Source organism: Podarcis pityusensis, assembly GCF_964106645.2.
Source record: "Podarcis pityusensis genome assembly, chromosome: 3".
NCBI lineage: Eukaryota > Metazoa > Chordata > Lepidosauria > Squamata > Lacertidae > Podarcis > Podarcis pityusensis.
This window is the reverse complement of record NC_138026.1, coordinates 47423117-47429116: the sequence shown is the minus strand read 5'-3', so window position 1 is coordinate 47429116 and position 6000 is coordinate 47423117. Positions and strand designations below refer to the sequence as shown.

The 6000-nt window shown below is 44.2% G+C and overlaps 1 protein-coding gene across 2 annotated transcripts in view; it reads left to right on the top strand.

The window, feature by feature from the left end:
* The first annotated feature begins 5018 nt into the window (after positions 1 to 5018).
* Positions 5019 to 6000, top strand: part of ASCC3 (activating signal cointegrator 1 complex subunit 3) — a 217012-nt gene continuing 216030 nt past the window's right edge. For both annotated transcript variants that reach the window (XM_080999928.1, XM_080999929.1), the window contains exon 1: positions 5019 to 5176. The gene's annotated coding sequence lies outside the window, so the exon portion shown is untranslated. The remainder of the gene's footprint in view (positions 5177 to 6000) is intronic.

Here is a 6000-nt window from a genome sequence, read left to right as displayed (position 1 = left end):
ACCTTACTTTGTGTGCCATCTATTAGGAAGATGCGTTGAGTAAAAATTGGAAATATGACCTGTTTGCTGAAAACAGAAAAAAAATAATCTTTAATAAGCTGACCACACGGGATAACCTTCAAATAATTATCAACAAAAACAAAAGCTATTTTGGATGGTATCCAGTTGTGCTGCTCAGCTGTCAGTAAGGCTTCCATCAGCAGAACAGGGAGGGAAACCATTCTTGTTGATAGCCTCCCTTCCTCCCCCATGACCCCCCAACCCGACCTATAGAGTCCCTCTGGAGCAGATTTACAGGGGGGTAACTGCAGGGGGGAGGGAAATTACTGAAAATTGGTTCTCTTCTCATTTTTCTGACAAATGAAAGCCTTACCCTCAATTGATCAACACTGTTGGATACAACCCTGGCTCTGATACCCTTTGGGGGCAGAATCACACCGCAATAGTGGCGCTGCAGTTTAGGTAGGCTTAAAACTTCTTTTTTGTGAATTTTCTGGGAATTCAAAAGCTTAGGCTTAAAACTGTTTGCCTTTGAAGGTGCTGCCTTCCCAATGACTTGTCTGAGACCATGGGATTTCTCTCTCTTGGCCCACCAAGCTCCCCAAACAGGCAACCTCTAAATTATTTTTACTATATTGACTTTCTTTTTTCTTTGATTCTTTTCTTGTCTCTCCCTTTGTTTTTATTTCAACCAGACCAGGTTTATATTTCCCACTGAGTTTGATAAAAAGGAGCAAATCTTCCTTACTACAAGATGAGGCATCCTGCTGGTATCTTGCTCAAAATATCCTTGGCAGCTTCTTGCCAGGAACACAGGGCACGCTGCCCAGAAGGAGTGGGCAGCAGCTGGTGGCTTTTGCTCTCCAGTTTGCACACACTGAAGTGTTTAAAGGAAAGCTGCATTTCCTTTCTCACTACAAAGGAAGAGTGAATCAGTGCTAATTTTAAATTGTCTTAAGCATAATACAGCATAATGAAAAAGGAAATTGCCATTTTGCTAGTCATGTGGATATGCACTACATGCAAAAAGTGGTGTTGCTTATTTAACAAATGCTGTAACAACTGCACTTTAGTACTAAACACATCGAATTAGAAGCTCCACTAGCTTCTGTGAATTGTATTTCGAAGAAGGTGGGATTAGGGGAGCAGGCTAAAAGTATGATTGCAAACACAGAAAGGTGCCTTATCGTGGGTCGACCTGTTGGTCCATCTGGCTCAGTAGTCTACATTCAGCAGCTCTCCAGGGTTCCAGGCAGGGGGTTCGACTTCCATAGCCTGCCAATCCATGCCTAAGACCAATGGTGCCCTGGGACTTATGACCTCACCTTCACAGGGGAGTTCCTGGCACTAAATTCCCTTTTCATCAAATGATACCTGCCTAAGTGCATCTCACACCTATTCCCAGGCAGCCCACCTCATGTAACCTGACAACCTGTTCTTAGTCTCCAGACACTGGACTAAGAAACTGGAGAAACCAGTAGAGTCTGCTGGGAATCATCCTCCTTGCCATATTGGCATGAGTTCCCAGCTCTCTACTTTGATATGTTGCAGCAGTGCAGAGGCTGACAGAAATGACTAAATGAAACGGTTGATCTAGATTAAACTGAATCAATGCCAGGAAGTAGAATTTCCTTGTCAAAGACAAGATCCACCAATTCTGCAATCAACAGACTCTAGTCCTTGGGTTATGACATAGCTGGGCAAATCAGCCAACACCTTTTACACCAAACGTTCTGTGAAACAAGGGACCAGCATCCAAACACCAGGAGCTGTAATCACCTAGGCACCTGGTTCTGGCATCTATTACATTCACACACGTTGTCACCTTTTTGTATTGTTTTGACTGATGTGTTATGTACTGTACTTTTATTGTGTATTTTTAATATTAATGGTTCTCATTGCCTGGGAGCCTTTGGCCTAAAGGCGGTATTTAAATATACCACACCATAATATCAATTTACAGCCGCCAAGATCTCCTCTGAACACTGGATAGGTAAATGATTAACCCCTTCTCTGTTTTTCAGAGTCTGATGCCAAATTGGCATGCTCCCATCTTTTTTCACATATGCATTTAACATAGCTCTCTCTCTCCCCCACTCCGAGAATTTATTCTCCATTTTAATGTGAATGCAGTAAGGAATTAGGTAAGAGGCACAAGGGGATTTATGTTTAATATACTGTACCAAATTTATTGTGTAATTGAATTTCCCTTTCCTACCTCACTTTAATAAATCTGGTGCTTTGGCATTCAATTTGAGATCCTGGTATGCATTTGAATTCCCAGATCCTGAACTCCCTTAAACAAATGCCCAGGGCAGTGTGCGTCAACCACCAAAAAAGATCTCACTCCTTCCTCAAGCGTGTTTAAGGGTCATGTGTGAAATGTGCAAATTCCCAAAAGCACAGGCAACATTCATTGGTGGTTAGCTACTCAGTTGTCATGGGGGGTTTCCAAGTACCTGCCCAAAATGAAGATTTCAGAGGAAAGCTGAAGTAAGTCTGACAGAGAGACAGCAGCAGTAGACTCAAGAGGCATATTCTTATGTGGCAGAGACATATTTATGGAAGTGCAAATAAGTCAATTGTACAGGACTGCAAAACACCAGAAAGGGGTCCAGACTCTTAGCTTTCATTTAGGAATAAAAGTAAGTTGCAAAGTATAAATTTGAGCTGCTGTGCCCTGATATTTCTGTTAAATGAGCTGGCTTAGCTGGTCTAGAAATTAGGCTCATATGTCTTCCTCTAGCTAGAAGGGGGACTTTGGAGTGCATTATGCCTTTGGTGGCCAATGGGAGGCAGGTTGTTGCTCTCATGAAAGGAGGCTTTTACCTTCCTCACCCTTTGCAGCACTAACAGCTGCTAGTAAATTGTACTGCCTGGCTTCTGCCAGCTTTGTATTACCTGGCATGCTGTTATAGGTAGCCTCCAACTAATTATTATTATTATTATTATTATTATTATTATTATTATTATACTGCCCTGTATCCACAGGTCTCAAGGCGGTTAACAGAATAAAATCAGTGCAAGAATAAAATACAAAATACATAATAAAAATAAAAACAACCCAATAATCCCCTAACACATTTTAAAAGGGCATAGAATGTCCTCTTTATAGTCACTGAAACCTATTCAAATAATTAACAAACTGAAAATGTAAGCTACATGAAAGTAAATAAATTATGTATAAAATTGTATAGTGTAAATCACTTTGGGACATCTCATGGGATGCAATTCACAAATGAATATAATAATAAATTATGTTTTTAATAAAATTATAATGTTCTGTTTAATACAAGTATTTGAGTCTGACACGGGATATAGACATAAGACTATGTCAAACAAGCTAGAATAAAATTGTGACAGAGGAAATGTATGAAGGATAGGAGAGAAAGGCAGTTTTTTATTAATACTGTATTAAGCTGTGGATCCTATAGGTGGTTGATAAATAAAAACTTGAATCTTGCACCTAGTGACTTTAAAACAAACCAATGGAAAACAAGTGGAAAAAATCCCCCACATTTGGTAGCTTAATAGTGGAAGTCTTCCACATAGTGCACTGCAGAATTAAAATTGTAGTCCAGTCGTGGTGACACATTTGACATATCAAGCAACAGCACGTCATGTCACTAAACTCTGTACACTGTGATCTGAACAGACGTCTTCTGTCAAAGGGAAGCCTGTGTATTTGGCTTTATCTGCCTGCTTTCCCCTCCCCACCACAATCACCTCTGTCATTCATGCTTTTCTTTTGGCTGGAGCTTCAGTTCTATTATATATTGGACAGCAGCCTGGCTGTAACATGAGAGTGTTTAGATATAGAACTTTGAAAAATTAAGAAGAAAAAGTTGTGAGAAATATTTTTTTCTACTTACATAAAGCCCACTGAAAGACAAGTATAGTAAAAATAGGCTAGCACCAAACTAGCTATGTGGGGTGGTGGTGGAATCAAGAGTTTTTTCTCTTTAAAATTAGAACATATAGACTTAAGATGCAAACTTTGATGTCATGCAGAGTGTATGAAGGGAGAAAAGCCTTAAGGCATTTAAGGAAGTTTATTAATTACAATCTCTGGTCACAATACTATGCTCAAATCCATTGGTCAAACGGCTTGACTTGCTCTGCAGATCTATGCGCAGCTGGAATGTTTCAAAGAATGTCCTGAAATGTGTCAAAGTCACCCGAGTCAAGAAATCCAAGTTATACCTTTTCCTAAATAGGTAAACCCACATGACAGGCCTTCATAATCGATGTAATGAAATTGACATTAAAAAGTGGAAAATTCCATCTTCTGCTCCAGTTCCTGATTGATATGAAAGATGTTTCAGAGAATCATTCTCTCTCTCTGCTTCCAGATGCCTGCTCATTGTGGAGTCACAGACTTTTTTGCAGTGTCAACACAATGTCATTAGCATCAAAACGGCAGCCCGGATCCCCACTTCCCCCTATTTAATCTGTATTTAAAGTTTTTGGGTGCTTTAAAAACAAAACAAAAACTTATTGCCAACGACTCTTTGCAATAAGGTGCCTTAGACCGAGTCAAACCATTCACTGTTCCATTTAGCTCAGCATTGTCTGACCGACAGCATCTCTCCAGGGTTTCAGACCCGAGTCATTCCCAACCTTAGTATAATAATTAATAATAATTTATTATTTATACCCCGCCCACCCGGAGATGCCAGAAATTGAACGTGGGATCTTCTGCACGCAGAACGTGCGGTTGGCAACTGGGAAGCAGCTCGGCCACAGTTCTGAATTTCGCTTGTTCCCTATACATAGGCAGCTGCCACTATTATCCCGCAAGCAGAGGCGGAACCAGGATTTCCCCTCCCCTCTTCCTGCCGGCAGCAGATTTGGCCTTCAGCTCCGGGGCGCATCAGGAAACGAAAGAGAAAGTCGGATTCTCCGGGGGCGGTTTGCGCACGTCGAAGTCTTGAGGAGAGGGGGCGGAGCCTTCCATAACGAGGGGACGTTCATTGGCTGACGCCTCGGCCGAAGCGCCGCGCCGCCGTCACCGCGCTTTCCGCACGCGGCGCGGCGCCCCTCGGCCCAGCCGGCGAAACCGGCGGAAGGGGAGGAACGCGGCTGCGCGAGGAGAGGAACCCGGAAGCGGCTGGGTCGAAATAGTAAGCGTCAGCCCTCCATGGGAGAGAAGCGGCGTGGCAGCAAAGCGAAGAAGGTAAGCCGGGCAGCAGCTGCCGCCGGACGGAGCCGCTTCTCGGCTGGGGGCTGAGCAGGAGGCGCCCTCCGTGTGAGGGAGAGCGAGCCCCTGACGCCCCCAGGGCAGGGCTTCCCGCCGGGATCGGAGCCAGGCAGCGACAGTCTCCGGCCCGTCCCTCGCTTCTCGTGGCTTCCCTCCCTTCTTGTAGCCACGGGATTCAGCGGCCCACGCTCCCGAGGAAGAGGACGGGGATCGCAGCCTTTTATAGCCCAGCCCTGCGCGCCCGTTTACTCGGGTGCGACTTTGGTCTAGGACACTTCGGTGTGACGGTTGCCTCTCGGTCCCGGTCGTGTTTATTATTGCAGGCAAACCTCCCAGTTCTCTCTGGTCCTGTTCGTGGCCGTTTGGGAGTAAAGTCCATTGGGTAACGGGGCAGATCAACAAGTAAGCAAGGGACCGCTTTTGTCACCGTTGAGGGGGGTAAGCGACTGGCATTGCAAGTTAAAGGAAAACTGAGCCTGACGTCTCTTAAATCGGGCTGCCTGCGAGAGCCCCGGGCTTCCTACTTGCGGATAGGTGGATATTTGGAAAAAGACGTCATGACTTGCTACTTTTCCCCATCCCCATTCAGGCTCCCAGTGACTAAGTCAAAGTAGATGGCCTTGAGCCAAATAGTGCATTTTAATAGTACTGCCCCCACCATAGGTGCTATATAAGGTTCTAATCTAACGCATCTCCAAGCAGTTTCCACCCCACCCCACTGATTTTGGCAGTGGTTGTAGAAGAAAAAAGTAGATACAGCACACGAGTCAGCAGAGAGCTCAACATCACTTCCTCCCTGT